The sequence below is a fragment of the Adiantum capillus-veneris genome, chromosome 25 (assembly GCF_014529385.1).
Source record: "Adiantum capillus-veneris isolate H3 chromosome 25, ASM1452938v2, whole genome shotgun sequence".
Lineage (NCBI taxonomy): Eukaryota > Viridiplantae > Streptophyta > Polypodiopsida > Polypodiales > Pteridaceae > Adiantum > Adiantum capillus-veneris.
This window is the reverse complement of record NC_140955.1, coordinates 78,653,218-78,675,883: the sequence shown is the minus strand read 5'-3', so window position 1 is coordinate 78,675,883 and position 22,666 is coordinate 78,653,218. Positions and strand designations below refer to the sequence as shown.

General features: G+C 40.7%; 1 pseudogene; it reads left to right on the top strand.

Annotated features, from left to right (window-relative positions):
• The first annotated feature begins 5,391 nt into the window (after positions 1 to 5,391).
• LOC147425146 (uncharacterized) lies at positions 5,392 to 22,031 on the top strand (annotated as a pseudogene).
• The last annotated feature ends 635 nt before the right edge of the window (positions 22,032 to 22,666 follow it).

Below are 22,666 nucleotides of genomic sequence, written 5' to 3'. Positions count from 1 at the left end.
GGTTGCACTCAATCAAGTGGAAGAAACGGATACCAATTCAATCCAAACAAGCACTAGTGCCTGCTACACCTTATGTGGAGCCTAGTTCATCTCTAGTAATCGTAGAAGGAGAGTGGTGTAATTCACATCCACCTTCAATGGAAGAACATGTGACTTATGCTACACCAGAGCTTACACTTATGTACTATTTAGCTAATCAAGGTGTTAGAACTCCTATGGTGGTAAGACCCATGATTAAGCCAAGGACTCAAAATTTCCATAATTGTAGTGCAGATGATCATTGGAAAAATGAATGCCCAGAACTCGACAAGAACATTAAGCCAGTTAAAGCTTTTTGTATACAATGTTGCAAAAAGGGTGGACACTTCTTTGAAGACTGTCCAAAAAATCCTTTAAACAATGAAAAAATGATAGTAAATGTAGTCCAAGTGATACCTAGTAGCTTATCAAAGAGCGAACCTATTGTTCCAATCAAGGTGATCACTAGAGCCCAGGCTAAGAAAACAAAACACAACTCCTCTGATGAATCGGAGAATACTAAAAATTCCTCTCAAAAGACCAAGAAAAGAAGAAGCCAAAGGTATGAGATGAGAAAACAAAAACAAAGGGATGAAATCAAAGAAAAGGCCAAGAAACTATTCCAACAAAAAGTGAAAGAAACTAGGAGTGATTCAAAGAAACCACAATGAAATCTGGAGAATCAATTTTGGTAGACAATTTTTTTGAGCGAATCGATGCAGCCTTGGAAACTTTCCAAGTGGGGCTGAAAGTAGGCTAAGATATGAAAAATAAATGGAAAAACTATCCTTCTCCAAATATGGAAGCAGCTAAGCTTGAAGCTTATCAAAATTTGGTAAGAATTACTCAAGAAAGGCTAGAAAAACAAAAACCCAAGCTTGAGAGTATAGTAAAACCTGAGGAGCTTGTGGTCGGAACCAGTAAAGAGAAATCTGAAGTGGTGGTAGAGCCCCATCTTGAAACTAAAGAGACAGAAGTCATATTTACTTACAGTTAAGATGCGTTAGATGGAATTCTGTTCGTGGAAGAAGACTGGCCATGACATTTATGGAAACAAGTGAGAGAGATTAATGATGGGAGCATAACCTTGAAGTTGGCTCTTATAGATGAAGTTTGGCTAGACATCTACCTCGTGATATGGATATGGATGTACAATCCATGTATGGAGATTGCGTCTCTGAAGCATCACGAATGTCTAAACCAATGACTCTGAGAACACTACCCTCTTACTTAGGAGACAGCAAATACGAATCCATAGTGTGCAAGACAACTCAGATAAAAAGAGTGGAACAAACCCTAGAGGTAGATAACATCCATTTAATCATGTCTACACCCATTCAATGCACTCTTACTTTAGGAGAACTGTTAAAAATTAGACCATATTTATGGAATGATTTACAAAAAACTCTAGAGAAGGTGGGGATAACGGGTCTAATTGCAAAAGATTTGGGGAAATTGAAACATGAATTGGATAACAAGGAGATTCGATCCGTCCATATGAACAAATTCGGAGAGTACTATGAAGGGGAAGAAGAAAACACAACCCTTTTGGTGAGATATAATGATGTAGAAACCATGGCAATATTGGATAGTAGGGCAGGCATAGCCATACCCACAAAATCAGTATGGGAATCATTGGGAAAACCGGTCATTAGACAAACTCAAATGAAATTACAATTGGCGGATGGACACATCAAAAAACCCTTAGGACTGCTTGAAAATGTGATAGTTAGTTCTTGTGGAATTGATTATCAACATACTTTTGCAATAGTAGACTTTGGAAAAAGAAACTTAACTATGGAATCATCTTGGTAAGACCGTTCATGCGACAAGTACGACTCATCTAGGATTAGGGAAACAATTACTTGTACTTGAAGGAAGTGGGATCAATCACAAGGATCAATCTAAAAGATCACACTTATAGAGATGTCATGAAAACGCCCATACGAGAATTTGACTCAGTCTCTTCAGAGATGAATCAAAGCCTTCATCTTGGTTAAATAGAGACACACCTATTTGGATGTGTGGAGCCTCAGAAAATGGGAATTAAAACGAGAAAAATGTATCTTAGAAAGGGATTGCACAGATGAATCCTATATACCTGAACCCTTTTCGGAGCATTTGTTTGAGCCATTTGAGTGGACTCAAATTTTGGCAACAATGGATGTGTGTGTGAATAAATCTATGCCAACTCAATTTTGCAATGAGTATGGCTATGACATAAAGATGAAGTTTAGGAACCCAATCAATTTTTGAAAGATCAACAAGTCTTTTCAGACCTCTATTATGATGCAACAGACGAGTTTGAAGAACATTTAGCTACATTTGATGATTCGGGGTCGAAAAAAGAACATATTGAGAGCCAAATTACTCATAAAAGGAGGAGAGGAAAAGTTTTTTGACTTTTCAAACCAGAAACCAAGAAGACAGAAATGGTATAGAAGAAAAAGAGAGAGAAAAAGCTTGAAATCTAGACCTATGCCATCAGTTTCTAGCAGAACTCAATTTCTGATGCAGATAGATGCACATAATTGTGTCAAAGAGTCCTTTAGACAAAAAACAACGAACATCAAAAACGCAAGAAAAATGAGAAAGGAAACTCAATAAAAACCTAAACACCAGGATGATGATTCATCCATGACCCAAGTTGAACGAAAGAAGAAATATCAAGAGTTAAAGACATCTCTAAAGGAGATGTATACCACTAAGATGGAAACAAGAGAAGAAGAAAGTAAAGATGTAATCATGTTCCATCCCATTACAAGAGATATACTCTCCAAAACAAAAGATCATAGTTGAACAACCTGTAAGGAAACTAAGAAAACTGGGCGAGTCCTATGAAGGACCTGAAAATGCAAAGAAGATAGATATAGCCAAACCAGGAGAAGAACCTAGACCTCCCTACATTGCAAATGACTTGGCTGAAGAAGAAGAGGAGATTTTTCTAAGCTTATTGAAAGAATGCCGAGATATCTTTGCTTGGTCTTATAAAGATCTCAAGGGTGTTGATCCATAAATCTGTCAAAATACCATACCTATGAGAGATTATGCGAAACCAAGTAGAGAAAGGCCATATACTTATAATGAAACATTTGCCAAGAAGCTCAAAGAAGACATAGAAAAGCTCAAGGAAGCTTAATTCATTTATGAAATTGAACACATAGATTGGGTGTCTCGGATTGTGGTGGTACCCAAGAAAATGGGAAATTAAGAGTGTGTGTCAATCTCAAAAATTTGAATGCAGCCACCATTAGAGACAACTATCCTCTTCCAATCACCGATCATGTTTTAGAACGAGTTGCAGGAAAAGAAACTTACATCCTTTTAGATGGATTTTCAGGGTATAATCATCTTTTGGTTGATCCCAAAGATCAATATAAATTAACTACCTTTTGCAATTGAATGGGGTATTTTTGCCTATAGGGTTATGCCTTTTGGGTTAACTAATGCTCCTGCCACCTTCTAAAGATTGATGAACCATGCTTTTAAAGAATATCTTTGGAATTGCTTGGAAGCATGTATGGATGATCTATGTGTACATTCGTCAATTCGGGCTGATAATTTTGAACACATCAAAAAGGTATTTGAAAAATATACACTTTATAGGATATGCTTAAATCCTGAAAAGTGCACATGTATGGGCAGACAAGGAAAAATTCTTAGACATGTAGTATCTAAAAATGGCATAGGGATAGATATGAATAAAATTCATATTATTGTTGAATTGTCGAGACCGACAATAGTCAAAGGGGTTAAAGATTTTGTGGACATTGTGGATATTGTAGACGATTCATTTACATGTATGCTATAATCGCAAAACCCATGTATAGCCTAATCACACTCTTTGTATGGACTGATGAATGTGAAGAATCCTTCATGAAGCTTAAGCAAGCTCTCACTTCAGCCCCAATATTGAAAGCACCAGATTGGAATAGGATATTCCATATACATGTTGATGGTTCCAAGTTTTCCATTGGATGTATGTTACCTCAGCCCCATGAGACAGAAAATTTGATTTTTCTATTTCATATGCTAGTAGACAGTTGAATGTGGTAGAGAAGAATTATACAAACACTAAAAGGGAAGGATTAGGGATTATCTATGCCGTAAAAAAGTATAGACATTATCTTTTAGCCAATAAATTTGTGTTCTTTGTGGACCACCAAGCTTTACTGTACATGGTCAACAAGCCATGCAGCACAGGAAGAATAGTGAGATGGTTCATCATTCTTTTGGAATTTGAATTCACTATAGTTGTAAAAAAAAGGGTACCACACACCAAAGAGCATATCATTTATCGAGAACTATTTTAGGAGAACCACCAAAAGGGTAGACGATGATCTACTAGATGCATATCTGTTCTTGATGGAAATGATACCCCATTGGTCAGAAGATATGGTTTCATTGATGACCATAGCTGAAGTGGATTCTCAAATACCACTTCCTATTACAACCGGATTAATTGGGCAATCGACTATGTATCAATTACTAGCTAGAAGGCTATACAAAAGGAATCGAGATGGAATATTTCTTTTGTGTATTGATCTTGAGGAGAAAACCCAATACCTAAGTCAAGCACTCATTACCATAGTGGGACTTCACTTTGCGGAAGACCAAATTATGCAACGGATCTTGAGACTTAGAGTATTTCGGCCAACCATGAGAAGTGATGTTCACTCATTTGTAAAAACCTTTCTTCAATGCCAAAAACAAGCACCCATACCTCATGTGACATTATTTTAAGTTTCACTTGTTCCCAAGTGGAGTAAGTATCTAGTTACTTACTTATCAAGCAGAACATTTTTGGAGGATTTGAGTAAAGGCCGCCAAAGACCAATTGAAATTGAAACAAGATACTATGCTCTTATTGGAAAGCAATTGTATCAAAGAGGAAAGGATCAACATTTGTGTCTTTGTGAAAATGAAGATGAATATATCTCCACTCTAGAACAAGCACATGCGGGATTAGCTGGAGGTCACTTTTCTAGTGAAACCATCGCTATAGAAATTTTAATGGCAAGCATATGGTGGCCAGGACTTTTTGTAGATGCCAAAGAATATTTTAGAAGGTGTGATGCATGTCAACGAGAAAAAATGCCAACAAGGGTAGATAGCATGCCTTTTAAGATCGATGATGGGGCATAGAGCTTTTGCAAAATGGGGCATAGATTCTGTTGGGCCAATACAACCTCCTACTTATAGAACTGAAGCTCATTATATCATTGTAGCTACCGACTATTTGACCAAGTGGGCAGAGGCTAAGGCAACCAAAAAATAATTGCTATAAGAATTTCACCCTTCTCGAGAAAGAACATACATGAGGCACAATCATGTTTCATTGAGGGAAGGTCCATATTAGATAACATTCTTACAATGATGCTTGGGATAGAGGCCGCAAAGAAATGTAATCAGAAAGTGGTCGTGCTATACCTGGATTTTTCCAAATCCTTTGAATCAGCTATATGGGATTTTATAGTGAATGTAATGAAAAAGATGGGGGTTGGGCAAATAATATCAAACTGCATTCAAATTGTTGGGCTTATGGACAATCTCAAGGGTTATAGTAAATGGGAGACTATCCCCAACCATCAAGGTGGGAAGATTGATTTTAAAAGGTTGCCACCTCATTCCTCTTTTGTTTGTAGTTGTCACCCATCCTCTGTTTTGTGATTGACGTATCTGCAAATTAGTTCCATAGTTTGATTTGGCAAAGTAAGAGAATCCCTAGGGGAACTATTTTCAGACAGTTAGTGTTGGAATTAGGGTTGCAAATAAATGCACACAGCTTGGAGAAGATGAAGGAAGCTCAAGGCACACAATAGAGAGTATATTACTTAGTGTGCAAGAAAGATAGATAGCCCTAGAGTGATATATACAATGCACGGGGGAAAAAACCTCCTAAAGAGGGAAAAAATGCCCCGATGGTCCTAGTGTGTTCACACACATCACTACCACATGTATATGGTAACATATCTCCCCTGGAGTGATGCGGTGAATGAGGGCTGGAACATGCGTAAAAGGAAGTGCCATGCCCCGAGGACATGATCAGTCCACAAAGGGGAGTAAGCCCAAATCTTTGTGAAAAGATTTGAGCTTCTCACAAGACACTGCCTTTGTGAAAAGATCTGCAAGGTTGTCCTGTGTTGGCACATAAGCCAAGCTGATTTCTCCTACTAAGAGCCTCTCCCTGACATAGTGGTAATTCACCTCAATGTGCTTTGTGCGAGCATAAAAAACTAGGTTCCTCGCAACTGTCAATGTAGATAGTGTTGGCAGTGTCCTATCCAACACCCAAATCAGCCATAAGCCGTCTGAGCCATACACAGTCAACCGTAGCTGTGAAGACTGCTCTGTACTTAGCCTCACAACATCGAAGTGGCCAGAGTAGGTTTCTTCTTGCTCAACCATGATATACATGAACTGCCAAGCATGAAACAAAAACCACTTGTGGACACTCGCGTGTCAAAACAACTAGCCCAATTTGAGTTCGGAAAAGCATGCCCGGGGAGGTCACCTAATAAAAATGTAACCTATCACGTGAGTTCAACAGAAGGGTATTTAAAGTTCTTGAAACTTACAGAAATATATATATAGAAGGGTATTATTTTTTTAAATTTGAAAAAAACTTATAGATTAAAAAAAAAAGGGTACATTATATTCTTAACAACATTCACAGATAAGGGGTTTTACAAACATGTCTTGAACGCACGTGATATGGTAGTTTTACACATAGTGAACCCCCCGAGAAAGCATGTAAGCCTAGCGGCAATGACCCCCCCCTTGGGATAAAAAAATCCAAGATGTAAAGTGCCACTAAGGTAGCGAAAAATCCTCTTGACAGCCTGCCAATGCTTAGACACTGGGCTATGCATAAATCTACTGACCTGTGAGACTGCAAACTGAATATCCGGTCTCGTGTTGCATACATAAATGAGGCATCCAACAACAGTTTGGTAAAGAGTGACATCAGCAGGATCACCAGCATCATGAAGACTCAATTTCAGACATGTACTCATGGGAGTGGCAATAGGTTTGCAATCTTCAAGTTCAAACTTACATAGCAATGTCTCTATGTAACTTTTCTAACACAAGGCAATACCACCATCACAAACGGTATACCCAAGTAATGATGCAACAACCCCAAATCTTTCATCTTGAAAGTAGCATTCAAATTAGCCTCAAATTCATCAATATGTCTCTCATTTGGTCCAGTGATCAGCAAATCATTGACATAAAGAACCACGATGATTAGTACATTCGAACTTGCACCACTGAAAAGAGGCAACAAAGTGTCATAAATGTCCTTTGAGCTTACATTACTGTCTCTATTATAGCAAGGGCTAAACAGAATCTTCCACAAATACTACATCTCGTGAAACCGGAATACGCTTTGTTTGCGGATGATACAACCTGTAACCTTTTCTTTCAGCACTATAACCAACAAAAATACATTTGACAGCCTTATCATCCAATTTTTTTCACTGTGTTTGTGGCACCAAAGCATATGCCAAACATCCAAAAACACGCATGTGCTCAACAGAATGCTTTCTATCATGCCATGCTTCACATGGAGTAATAGATTGCAAAGATTTCGTAGGACACCAGTTACGTACATAAGTGGCACACATGATGGCCTCAAGCCAAAAAGAATGCGGAAAAGCTTGACTTTTGACCATACATTGTGCCATTTTCGTAAGTGACCTATTTTTTCTCTCAGCAACACTATTTTGTTTAGGTGTATAAGGCACTGTACTAGCCATAAATGCATTAAAATCATGAGATATATACTCCCCCCCTCGTTCGGAATGGAGAGTGCCTATAGTACATTTCGAGACATTTTCAGCCATAGCCAGAAATTGTTTGAACCACATAAAAACTTTGGACTTCGCTTTAAGAGGAAATACCCATGCATGCCTAGAGTAATCATCAATGAAAGTCACGAAGTAAAGGTAATTTCCCAAGGACAAAGTTTCCATGGGCCCACAAACATCACTATGCACAAGCTGCAACCTGCATGTGGCCCTAATTGAACCATCCTTTTGAAACTTTGAATGCTGCATCTTACCCAAAATACATCCTTCACAAACATGTTTGACAAGTGCTTCAAGAGGTGGCAAAGAAGCAACCATATTAGATTTCTGCAAATGCAGCAAACTGGCAAAATTCAGATGACCAAAACGTGCATGCCAAAGTTTTGCATCTGAAATAGCCCTTGAATCTACAACTACAGTTGCAAAATTTTGTCCACACTTGTCATGTACAAAGTGAGCTTATACAACCCATGGCACAAAAGTCTAGATGCAACAATTTCATCACACCAAAATTGAGATCATGAACTGTACATCTGTCATCCACAAATTTGACTACAAGTCCAAGTCTAGCAAGTGCAGATACAAACAAAATATTCTTCTTGATCCCAGGTACATAAAGTGCATCAACAAGTGTGAAAGAATTGCCATTTGTAGCAGTAAGCACAATCTTTCCAACTCCCTGAACTGGATAAGAGGCATTGTTGGCACAAGTGAGTGAATCCCCATGAGGGACAGACTCAAGAGAGGTAAATAATTCACGATGTGAGGTAATGTGCTTTGTAGCACCACTATCAAAATACCACACATGTGAATCTGCAGCAACTGACATGCATGCATCATGGACAACAGGATTGTGAGTGCATTCTGCACTAAAAGCTCATTCTGCACTTGTGAGGAACTAGCTCTTTCTCGTATGAAATGTTTCTTCTTCCTCTTCCCTCTCTCTCTCTCCCTCTCCCTCTCTCTCTCCCTCTCTCTCTCTCTCTCTCTCTCTCTCTCTCTCTCACACACACACACACACACACACACACTCATGCTCATGGGTTTATGCAAAAGGGAAATTATATGTCCAAGTGTGTATTTGAGTAGCGATGGCAATTTCTCGTGTTTATAACAGTGGCATCAGATTAAGGTTTTTGATTTGCAAGAAATGCCAATGCATACATATAAACTCGGTCAACATCTGAGAAGCTAGCATAAGGATGGTCAAGGTCAATCTAAAGTTTTTAATTCAAATTTTACTAAGAAGATCAAAGATTGAAGAACCCCACAACGATGAATGATGAAGATGTCAATGCTGAGGTGATTTTGTAAAAGAGATTTGGCATAGTAGCATTTAGTATGAGCGTAGAGAAGAGGCGAACTTCTGATTGGCACATTCGAGAGTCGAGTGTTTGGGTCCTCCTCCTAAGGATGCAAACCGAAGATAGTAATACTTATTATTTTGATTTGTATTTTTATTGTATGCATTTTCAAATTCTCTACAATTCGAATACTGCAAGAATCATATAAAAGTCATAAAGATTTTATAATTTGCATTAATGCTGAAGATAGTACTATGCATTAAATAAATAAATAAACTCTCTCTCTCTCTCTCTCTCTCTGACATATGATGTACACTCTCTCTCTTCCTTGGTAAGCAGCCCCAGTACGAGTTCTCCTACACGTATTTCTTTCTCGATGAACTGCCATCGCTAGATTGGCATGCATAATGTTACGGGTACACAAAGCGACATCTACTTCCAAGAATTTAGAAGCTTTGCGGTTTGTGAGCTTAAATATGCTATCCACCTAGCGAGAAGGCTGCACTCGTAACCTTGCTAGATGATTGAGCAAAAGTCACACAAAGGAGCACCTCTTGCCATGCTTGCATGTTGACTCTATTATTGAAGGCTGTTAACATGTGAATCTACATCAACATTAGCATCACAGTCTCCTTTCACAGAAGACTCAACAATGGCTGCATTTGTAGTGGAACCAACATTCGCAATGGAGCCACCTTCTTTCTTCTTAGCCTCTTTGGCCTTTGACTTAGGACACTACTTGATCAAGTGATCATTAGCTTTACAATAATGGAAATGCATCTTTTTTTGGCCCTTATCACCAGAATTGCCAGACGAAGTACTGCCAACAGAAGAATTGGGAACAAAAGTTTTGCCACTCTCGCAGTAGAACCATAAGAAGTGGCAGCTTTGTTGTCACCACCCTTTATTTTAGAAGCAATAAAAGCCTGTTCAACAGCCATCTGTCTAATCCTATTTTTTTTGGAAAGTGACTCTTGCAACATAAATGTGCATAATGCATCAAACTTGACAACTTCAGGATTTCCTTGGGTCATAAGTCTCCAAGTACTAGCAAAAGTCTGGTAAGAATCTGGTAAGACATCAAGAACAGTCTGCACAAGGGAGCTGTCTGAAATGACTTCACTTGCAGAAATAAGTTTCTCATTGATATTTTTGACACTAGCAAGGAACGTGTCCATATCATCTTCCTCATGCATAATCTTCGACTCCAGCTCTTCACGCAGCAAAGCAATATTAGCCTCATTCCGACTTGCATAAAGACCAACCAAAAGTATCCCAAGCCTGTTTTGCAGATTTTGTTGAGCAAATGTGAGGAACAATGGTGCGCTTGACAGACAACGCAATCAATGCATGAGCCTGCGCATCCTTTACATCCCAACGAGATTGTTCTATCATAGGCAAAACAACTCTAATAGCAACAATCCTTGCAGCAAGACATGCCACATCCTCAACATCGCCTACATCCTCAGAACCAAGACGTACATCAATGCCCTACACAATATTCCAGACGCCCTTTGACACAAGAACATGTTGCATCATGTAAGCCCACATAGGGTAATTGTCCCCATCCAATCTGTCCTCATCAGCAAACATCTTGAACACGTCTGTGTTGTTGTCAGCCATGGTAAATGTTGCATCTGATGTGAAAATTGCCCGAAAAGAGGAGAAACAAATTGCGAACAACACGTGCTATATAGCACAAACCGTAGAAGACTGTAAGGCACCTGTTATGCAGAAAATGGTGCTGATAGAAATTCTACATAAAATGACAAAATAGCCTGTGCAATACTGCCTGTAGTGGAAACGGAGGCCGAAATGAGCCCACATAAAAAACATGAGAAGACTAAGATCTACGAGCTATCTTGAAATTTTTGTCAACCTGCGAACGCTCGCCATAGCTCACTGAAATGGGAGAAAATCAGCAGGCATGTACTGGAGCTACTACGACTAGGCCTGGAAGGACGCAACCTGCTTTGATGCCAATTGTTGGAATTAGGGTTGCAGAGAAATGCGCACAGCTTGGAGAAGACGAAGGAAGCTCAAGGCACACAATAGAGAGTATATTACTTACTGTGCAACGGAAAGATAGATAGCCCTAGAGTGATGGGCGTATATACAATTCATAGGGGGAAAAACTTCCTAAAGAGGGAAAATGCCTCGGCGGTCCTAGTGTGTTCACACACATCACTACCACATGTATATGGTAACATTTGGGGCACCCCTTGGGAGTGGATGTACTTGCTAAAAATCTTACTCAATGGGGTGGATGAAATCAAAATGGCCACATGGCATTGTACTGAATGGACCATTCATGTTAGGTTGAGAATAGTGTTGGCTATTTTGATTCCTTATCTGATGTATTTTCTGCCTCTGTTGGACTGGTTTGCCAACAACTTAACCACTTTTGAATTTTTTTGGGGGATCATCTGTTAATGCATTGTTATCCTCGGATTACATTGCTTTACCTGTTAAACTTGGAAATCTGGGAATCATTAATTTGAAAATGCACACGCTGGATAGGAGTGCAACTCTGCTGAAACATATATTTTTGTCTCATACATGTTGGCCTAGATCAATGTGGGCATTGATGGATAAATATGTGGTGTATTTTCATGGTGTGTTTGATATGTCTGCTTGGAATAAACTCTTTTCAACTCCTATTAAGTTGTGTGGGAATACTGCTAACATGCTGGTGGAGTTTTGGAAAAAATGTATTTGCTTTGTTGATTTGGGAGGGTAGAGCTAGATACACAAGAAACTCTCTAGGGGCTAAATCATGCTTTTGAAGCTTTGTTTTGAAAAGGCCACCTGCTTGTCTTCTTGGGCAAAAAAGCATTAACCCTCTTTTTAAGAGGGTTAACCTCAATGAATCAAATAGCTAACTAACAACAATCTTATTGCTTTTATGATGGCCAAAGAATATTCAGACTAGGGCATGGCCTTAGAACTGCTAATTGGGAGCAATTGTATGCTCATGTTTTCAACCTCAGGATCCCATGCAACTAGGATGCTACTCTCAAATTCAAGGATTGGACATTGCCAAGCACTGCAACAAATTGGTGGTCTTCATCAACTATAAAGTTCTATTTGCATTTGATCTTGCAATCTTCAATCCAAACCATATGTAACAGGATGTCATTTCAAGTATTCTCAAAGCTGGTGGTTGCAAAAGGTGTCAGATGTATCTTGCAACATCAGTGCGTTTCAAGCACAAGGAACTGTTGTGGAGGATTCTAACACGCGCTCTCCCCATAGGTGAGTTGCTAGCCATGAAAAAAATGTCTGATGGCAAATGTCCTAAATGTGGTCAGCTTGAAACACTACAAGAGGTACTTCACATTAGCGACTCTCGCAGTGCGACGCTTAAAAGTGAAAATCCACGCCATCGCTATGGGCGTCGCTAGTTTATTTGTAACTTAGCGACGCCCATAGCAGGGTAAAAAATAAACCGAGAGCGCCTGAAAACTCAAATCTCATATCTGAGTTTTCGGCACTCAAGCAAGCAAAGGTAGCCCCACTCTCCCTCTCTCTCTCTTTCTTCTCCACACACACACACACACACACACACACATACACGAGGAGAGGAAGGAGAGCCAGGTATGCTCCTTCCCTCTCCCGTCTCTCATGTTCCCTTCCCCTCTTTCTCTCTCTCTCTCTCTCTCTCTCTCTCTCTCTCTCTCTCTCCTCTCTCCTCTCTCCTCTCTCCTCTCTCATGAGAGAGAGAGAGAGACACACACACACACATTGTGTTTTTGAGAGAGAGAGAGAGAGAGCACATGCATAAACACACACACACATGCATAAACAAAGAATGCATACACACACATTGAGAGAGGAAAAGAGAGAGAGAGCTAGAGAGAGAGAGAGAGAGAGAGAGAGATAAAACAAAGAGAAAGAGAGAGAGAGAGAGAGAGAGAGAGAGAGAGAGAGAGAGAGAGAGAGAGAAAAGAGAGAAGAAGAAGAACAGAGTTTTAACGTCGTAGGAAACTATCCCAAGAGACCTTAAAGATCTAGCCGACATGGAGTTGAACTCAAGACCTGTTATTCAAGAGGAAAATGGCATAACCAATCTACCACACTTGGGTGATAGAGAAAGGTTATACCATTTTCCTCTTTTTATTGGCACACACACAGACACCGGAGAAGAAGAGAGTTTTAACGTCGTAGGAAACTATCCCAAGAGACCTTAAAGATCTAGTCGACATGGAGTTGAACTCAAGACCTGTTATTCAAGAGGAAAATGGCATAACCAATCTACCACACTTGGGTGATAGAAAGGTTATACCATTTTCCTCTTTTTATTGGCACACACACACACCCACACCCACACACACCTGAGAAGAAGAGAGTTTTAACGTCGTAGGAAACTATCCCAAGAGACCTTAAAGATCTAGCCGATGAGGAGTTGAACTGAAGACCTGTTATTCAAGAGGGAAATGGCATAACCAATCTACCACACTTGGGTGATAGAAAGGTTATACCATTTTCCTCTTTTTATTGGCACACACACACACCCACATGCACACACATACCCGAGAAGAAGAGAGTTTTAACGTCGTAGGAAACTATGCCAAGAGACCTTAAAGATCTAGCCGACGAGGAGTTGAACTCAAGACCTGTGAACAAAGACAAAGAGAGAGAGAATAAACAACCAAAGATAGATAGAGAGAGTGGGAGAAGACGAAAGAGAGAGGTAAGGGGAGAAAACAAAGAGAGAAAGAGATTATGTTAAAATTTAAATTAGATTAGGTTAGATTAAATTTAGATTTATGTTTATGTTGAGTTTAAGATTAGGTTAGATTTAGATTTACGTTAGATTAGATTTAGGTTTATTTAGGTTAGATTAGATTAGATTTAGATTTATTTTGAGTTAGATTTACGTTAGATTAGATTTAGGTTTATTTACATTAGATTAGATTAAATTTAGGCTTATTTTGAGTTTAAGATTAAATTAGATCTAGATTTATGTTCGATGGACCATGCGGACCAGCAGTTCCACCTGCATGTTCGACTACTCTGCAGAGAGAGAGAGAGAGAGAGAGAGAGAGAGAGAGAGAGAGAGAGAGAGAGAGAGAGAGAGAGAGAGAGAGAGAGAGAGAGAGAACGACGAATTTGAAATTTAAAATCGTGTTATGAAGTGAGGCCATTCACATCTACGCAGCTAGTAGCCCCATTGGTATGTGTTTTTCCTTTCAATGGAGCAAATCACCACATGTTCAATTAGGTTAGATTTTGGATTGAGTTTTTATATTAGAGTCTACCTTCGAGATTACGGCAAAAAAATTAGAGTTAGACAAACGGTGATCCCTCTCTTCCTCTCTACGGATGGGACCTTAAGTTGGAAAGCTTTCAACGGCATGATACTCAGATTGGAGACCAACTTGTAATATGTTAAGTAATCCCTCGAACAAAGATCTACTGTGAAAAGATGTTAAGATGCTGTGAAATGCTACAGCTAGAGAAGAGGCAAAGGGGTTTTGTCCACTACATGCACTATCATGTAGACGTGGGTGTGTAGATTTCTTGTACCCACAAATATAGGCATTGACCAATAAAGATGAGATTATAACCTGATGGTTCTGATCTCCGTGCACCTCTAGACCGAAGTGTGCGAGAATTGGACATGACTAGAGAATGTGAGGTAAATTACAGTGTGAACAAAAAGAGAGAGAGAGAGAGAGAGAGAGAGAGAGAGAGAGAGAGAGAGAGAGAGAGAGAGAGAGAGAGAGAGAGAGAGAGGGAGAGAGAGAGATAAAAGACAGAGAATGCCAATAGAAGATCAAATTTGTTGTCCAGGTTATAAGGTTTTTTACCCTCATTATGAGTAGTGACGAGGATGTGAGGATCTTATGTCCTTGTAATCAATGCAAGCATGTTGTGCGATGGACAAGACGCGTTTCTTTGCAGCACGTTCGCAAATTTGGCGAGTTTGATCCATCTATTATAGATTGAGTTGTTGCCAATTATAACTCATCGGACTCTGACACTGGGCAACATGTAGAAATCTTGCAACCCAATAGACGTGTTCGTCTCGCAGGCGCTTTGATCAAGCAGCATATGTGAGGCCACAAGATGTAGCCTCTGACAGCTCGGGGGATGATCATGCAGACCACATTTCCAATGAGGCAATGTTTGAGCCCGAGATCAATGAAATGATCAAGAAGATCATGGATTCAGAAAGGCTTATCTATGATGATATGAAAAGTGAAGCCGATACACCATTGTATGTTGGAGCACCTATGTCTAGATTGAAGGCACTCCTGGTTCTTCTCAACGATCTATTACAATGTGTTTACTTTAATAAAAAACTCTAGATATATAATGATCTAATAGATTTTTACACAATTGTACCGTATTTTTTTCGTTGTGTAGATTGCCAGTTGATAATGTGATGCCAGATTCCAGAGAGGAAGCAAGAAAGATTTTGAGAAACTTGAGGATGGATTACAATTCGATCTACGCTTGTCCTAACGACTGCATTCTTTTCAGAAGGGAATACATAGACATGGAGAAGTGTCGGAAATGTGATTCCGAGAGATATTGAGTAGATCTCCATGGAACAAAAATTCCACAAAAGGTTTTGCAACATTTTCCTATGCTTCCTCATATGAAGCATTTCTTTGAATGTAATTCCATGGCCGCCCTAGCATCATGGCATGAGAAGAATAAATCTTCGAATGGTGTGCTATGAATTCATGCAGATTGCGCACCCTGGAAACATATGGATGAAACATGGTCAGATTTTGCCAGGGAAGCTCGAAATTTGCACCTAGGCCTGGCTATGGATGTCGTAAATCCATTTGGTCAAAGATCAACATCTTACAGTGTATGGCCCGTTGTCATCGTCAACTACAACATTCCCCCATGGTTGACTACAAAGAAGGGGCACCTGTGGCTAAGCTTGATTGTGTCGGGGTGGTATAAAGTGAAGAATATGGATGTGTATCTTCCTCCACTATTGGAAGAGCTACAACAATTGTGGATTGGCATAGAAGTGGAGGATATGAGCCGACACACAGGTCGACGGAATGCTTTAATCATAGGCATTCTAAATTGGACCATGTATGACTATCCCGGACTAACAGAATGCTGAGGTGATTTACACTTAAACTCAAACACTGTAAATCTTGGTTTTTCTCAAGCTTATCTAATATCATGTGTATACATGCAGGGCTTCAAACAAGCGGATACAGAGCATGTGTCACATGTGGACCTAGACTGAATGAACGTCGGGCGCGCTCATTGAAGAAGCAAATCTACAAAGGTCATCAAGCGTATCTTCGAGAGAATCATGTGTTACGCGACGGATTTTTGGGAAGAGAGCCACCGAGGATGTCTACACAAGCATGGTTAGAGCAGAAGGAGATGTATGATGACGGTTTGCCCCCAAGGATGAAGAGACTCTCTCTATGGTACGAGTTACCATATTGGGCCGGACTCATGATCAATCACTTGCTCGATCCAATGCACATATTCAAGAATGTGGGTAATCTTCTATGGGATCATCTGACCGGCAAGAAAGATACCTTGGGAGCCAGGGTTTACCTTAGAAATGTGGATCGTATGGAGCAATATTGGCCGAAGACAGCATTCGATGGATCGATAAAACTCCCTAAAGCGCCATGGATTTTCACAGGAGCCCAAGAATGCAAAGTAAAATAGACCATTTGATCTTTGTGGATCCCCATTGGCATAATGCACTCGCTCCGAACGTGTTTTACTAAAGAAGGAAAGCTTACCGGTTTGAAGTCACACGATTGGCATACAATGTGTCAGGTATGTTCATAGTGGAATACATCATAGTGGAAATTGTGTAACAAATTCGTGTGTGGGCTTTAATATTATTTCTGCATGTGTTTTGCAGTTTATTTTACTGGTGGCCATTGAGGGATGTTTGTCTCTTGATGTCCGTAACACAATCTACAAACTTGAGAAGTTGGTGCAATGGATCTCACAAAAGGAGATCAACGTAGACTGCATACCATTCGCCAAACTAAACGCTCTGGAGGTTGTGTGCATGTTTGAGAAACACTTTCCTACTACTATGCTAACCATTCAGGTGCATCTTCTTGTTCACATAGTTGATGAGGTGAAAATAGCTAGCACAATATATTCTAGATGGATGTTCTTTTTAGAACATTTCATAAAAATGCTCAAGGGATATGTGCGTCAGAAGGCGCGTCCGGAGGGTAGCATGGCAGAAGGTTGGGTGGTATAAGAGTCCCTAGTGTACATTGGAGAGTGGCTAGATGGATTTGATAAAGCCCAGGACACGCTATGGCGAACCATAGATGATGAGCGCATATCTGGGATTGTCCTGTGCAATCTCGGTGTTGAGAAGAAGATGATGGAAGATCTAGAGGCTAAAATCAACCAATTTTGCATGCTTTACAATCCAGTGATTCAAAAGTGGATTTCACAGTATGAGGATGCAAAGCAAGAGCGAGAAAGGGCACCAATCGAGTGGAGACGGGAAAAACGACCATCGATGCACTATCTGACGGGTCTGGAGAGCCTACAAACATTCATGAGCTTAAGATGGTTGCACAACCAATTGAAAAGCGCACAACAATGGGTGAAGAAGTGATTGAGGAGGAGTGGGAGTACTCTCGGGGTTGTGCGACCAAGGTGAGTTTGCAATGTACGACTAGTGACTTTCTAGATGTTTGAACGACCACTCATAATCTTTGCTGGTTGTAGTATAATTCATACACAACACCATGGTGTAAAGGTCGACATTTTAGGGTGGAATGGATCGACAAAAAGAGTTTTACTCAAGATTGTGGAATCATGGCAAAATTTGAACAGTCTAGTCCTCGACGACGGTCCTCTGATGCAGATCCTGTGGTGGAGGAACTCACTTACTTTGGCATGCTACAAGAGATTTTGAGGATCGATTATAGAGGATTTTTTGTCGACTTGTTCGACGTGCAATGGTTCAAAATAATCATGGAGGGTCGCAATGCTACTGTGCGTAGAGGAGAGTCTGGTTTTCTTGAGGTTCATTCAACTAAGAAATGGACTGACCTAAGAAACACTTTCATACTACCTGAGCACTGTGAACAAGTAAGTATGTGACTAGTTAACATGTTATTTTAGAAGTTATGTGCTTGGAAGCTCTCATGTAAGTTATGTCGCTCTGGCAGGTGATATTTCATCCTACAAAGTCTGCATCAAACTGGTGGTACGTCATAGAGGTAGCCCCTCGTAGTGCACGGACGTATGAAGGCTACCATGTGCCAATCACAACGGCATCAATGGAGGAGATCAGAGAAGATGCTCAGTCAAAAGCCGTTGAGGTGGTGCCAGACGAGCATCAAGCTGCTACTCTCTATGGGCTGCATGCAGAGGATCTATAAAATGAGATGGAGGACATCTGTTTAAATGGAGAGCTCTATATAGATATAGGAAGTTATGTTGAGCTTTGCGAGGATGAGAGAGAGAACTCTTAAAGACATAAATACTGTATTTGAACAATTTAGCTCCGTTTTATAATGTATATTGTATTCACGTGGCTTTTTGTCCATTTCTGTCTATATGCGTCATTGCGTCATTCTATTTAATGGTCTTTACGTCCACTCCAGGTACGTATACTTTAGGTATGTTCTCACAAGCAGGGATGATGAACACTGCGCTCCGAGTGGGATGGAGACTGAAGCTGCAATCGCGAAGCTGGTTTGCTCAATATAGATTCTCCTCATCCCACCGCTAGATCTAGTTGATCTGGTGAAAGACACACTAAGAAGCACTATGAGAAGACCTTCACGATGCAAATTCAGTCTCCATCGCGCCCGAAGCACAGTGCTTTTACAAATTCAAAGAAATTCAACGAAATCTCTCTACAAAGGAATCCCTCCCCCTTTATGAGTCCTGTCATAATAATCAATATCTAATTCTCCTAAATGATTTTCTCATATTAAACTGATCATTTAATGTGGGGAAGTGCCAAGGGAGAAAAAGCTAGAATATTGGTTAAGCTAGCAGACTGGCCACAGTAGGGATCCAAAGGAGGGAAAATAGGGATCCAAAGGGGGGGCCATCTGCAAAAGAGCCATGTGAAACAATGGGCCAAAAAGACTCTAAGGTTCAGCCCATTAAGACTTCCAAAATGCTAAGGTTCCAAAATTCAAAGGTTGAGTCCAAAGGTCAACCCTAGGGAAAATTGGATGCTTTGTGTGTGCCCTAAAAGTCTTTGCACATCCCTACATGGGAGGGGGCGAGCCCCAAAGCTAGGGGATGAGAGAGAAAACCACACACACACACACACAGGCTCCCTTTACACAAAGGGAATGAGGGACACATGTCAGCTCCCTAGGCCAGATGCCCACAAGGTGTGCCCAATTCCTATTGGAAGACCCTTGAAGTGGACCAATGAGAATTAAGCTAGAGTAAATCTAGTTTAATTAATTTAAAAACATTTAATAAAAGAAACCAATGAGAAATAAGTCTCCTAGAAGACTATTGGGCAGTCTCCCAAAGGGTCCAATGAGCATTCAGGAGCCCCATGGCTTGCCTGATTCCTATTGGCCAGGAGACAAAGGGGTCCAATGAGAGTTTTGTTTAATTATTTAATTATCTAAAGCTCTCACAAAAGGGGAAAGGGGGACACATGTCTAAAGGCTATCACTTATGCTGCTTAATTCCTATTGGCTTGACCCGGGGAGGTCCAATGAGGCAAAAGCCAGACCTATTTAGCAGCTAGGGCTCGCCCAAGAGAGAGGGGGGGCTGATTTTTGCTTGGCATTGACACACACACTCTCATACTTGACTAAGTGTGAAGGGAAAATACTCTATCTCCTCCCAAGCTTTAATGGAGAGCTCATCACCTACTCCAAGCTTGTGAGATAGAAGCCTACATCAACACTCTCTTGGCATGTGGATGCAAATCCAACCAAGAGCCAAGCTTCAATGCATGCTCATCTTCTCTACCAAGCTAATTACTAAGCTAAGCTATGCTAATATGAGTGATTATGTGAGGAGATGTACGTCTTTCTCGTAAGATACTTCTTTTTCCTCTCAATCTACTCTCATACCCTGCTAGCTCTCACCATCTTCGAAGGTGTGTGAGGTCTTGGGTCTGAGAACGGGGATAATTCAAGTTGTGTTTGATTAAGTGTTTTGCTTGGTGTATGAAGCTTCCATCTTCATTGCACTAGCTAGTCTTGAAGGAACACAAAGAATTGTATTGTACAATGTCTCTCTTGATGGGAGAAACCATAATACAAAGCCTTTTGGAGGGGGGACCGGCTCCATGCAAATCCGGTCCTCAACTGTTGTCAATAGCTTAATTGCTCTCTCTTTTGAAAGTATTGTCGATGCTATCTAACTAGGTGTTATGCTTTTTGTTGCTCTCTCCACCCAAGCACTCTTGTAATTCTCATTAGGAATCTATTCTAATGAAATGCCCACTATGTTCATGCTAATTTCCGCTACACATAAGATTTTAGGCCATTAAATGTTACAAGTCCCCTCCCTCTCTCTCTCTCTCTCTCTCTCTCTCTCTCTCTCTCTCTCTCTCTCTCTATCTCTACTTGTCCATGTGTTCTTCTCCATTCATTCAATATTAAGTTTAAATGTTCGTGTTTAATGTAGCTATGGATGATGAGGAGTTTCTTTCTTCTTTGTCACCCGAGCAGAGACAGTGGTACGTGGAGCGTCATCGTTCTGACGCATCATTGCACGTTCCTACTCCTTTAGCGTCTCCCTCTGTTTTGAACCATTCAGCGCGCTCCGAAGCTTCGGTGTCGACAAGACGATCTTCACACTCATCTAGGCACCGTCATTGTAGTGGTGGCGAGGGCGGTTGTTGTGGGGATGCTGCCGCCGATGCCTCGACATCGCCTTGTGTTAGACGAGGCTCTTTACCCTCCCCTTCTTGCCCGCCCCTACACCAGCCATGACATCGCCATCTACACTAGGTTTTGCGCGGCTGATCGCCGTTCCTAGCAGCTACACACCACTAGCTACTCCTCCAGGAGTCACTCCAGTCGACACTCCTCGCTTCGGGGCCGAGACTCCAGTGGAGACACCTGACGTCCGTACCCCCCTCGACACGCCGCCAGAGACCCCTGCCGGAACACCCAGGTACACGCGTCACCGGCGAGAGGGCTTGCCTTACTCCATCGACTTCAGCGGCGCCATGATCTTGGATGATGAAGGCAAGAAGGTGATCTCGCGCATGCGCGGTCTTTGCTCGCAGGTGTTTAGACACTACATACTAAACACCTGGATTGAAGTACCAAATGATTTAAAAGACAGAGTCATCAGCATGCTGCATGACGAGTTTCCCATTTCAGTACAGGATGATCGCTTCAATGAAGACCTGATGAAGATTCAAATGCACGAATACCGCAAGCACAAGTGTTCCGAAGTGCAAAAAGCAATTAAGCATGGGTGGAACAGACCAGATTGACTGGCCAAAGAAGATTGGAAGAATGCGAAGAAAGCAGCGGGCGAGAATCTCGACAAGTGGAAGCAACAAAAGGAGGCAGCCAGAGCGCGAGTAGAGGCAGGGATCCTGCACCAGTTGGGGAGCGGCGAATGGGCATCATTTGAGGCCGATTTTGTAATTGTTTTCGCATTGCTCGTTAGGTTTGATAGCTTAGGATTTAGGGGTTTTTAAATTCTAACATAATGGATTCTTTGTATGTTTTGACAGTGGTCGATGAAAGGACGTGACCCCACACCGTACGAGCGCGAGTACATAGGCAGGAAGGGCTTAAACGCCCTGATGGACATTCTGAGTTCTCGCGATGGCATGGTTAGTATTAGGATTTACTCTTTTCGATTTGTTGTATTGTTTTATAAATTATATGTTTATACTTACATAAGCTGTGTTTTTTTTTTTTTGCAGAATCTGACAGATACACCGCTTGGACGCGATGAGACGTTTGATTAGACGACGTCAGTCTAGCCGTACCTAAATAGCATTAGTTTTCTTTTGTCATAGCATATGTATTATGAGATGACATTTATACGTCTTTTTGAAAACCATGTATAGTGTTTCAATAATGACAATGGTGTTGTAACTACTACATTTGCAAAGTTCAACAATCAAGTGATTTTGCCTATGATGTGTATAATTGTCATTGATTTACTTTTGTGAGTTTTGTATCTTTATTTTGCAAACAATACTATGGATGATGAAGTTAATGGTTATATTGTCTTGCGGATGACTACTTTGGGTCTATATCTAAGTTTGCACTTTCTTTCAAAGGTGAATCCGAGCTTATCTTGGATTCATTTAGGTTTACTCAATTATTAAAACATTCAATATAATTGATGGGTGAATATCCTGTCACCAAAAAAAAATCTCTCAGGCGTCGCTATAACCGTCGCTATATAAGGCTCTGTAGCATCCTATAAACGTTGTTATATGTGGCCTGTAAACGTCGCTATAGGTAGCCTGTAAACGTCGCTATATAGCGACAGCTATAGCGACGCATCTAACAACCGTTATAGCAACGCCTATAGCGACGTTCCCGTATTGACGCTGTTAGCGACGGTCTTAGCGACGCCAGGGAGTATAAAAAC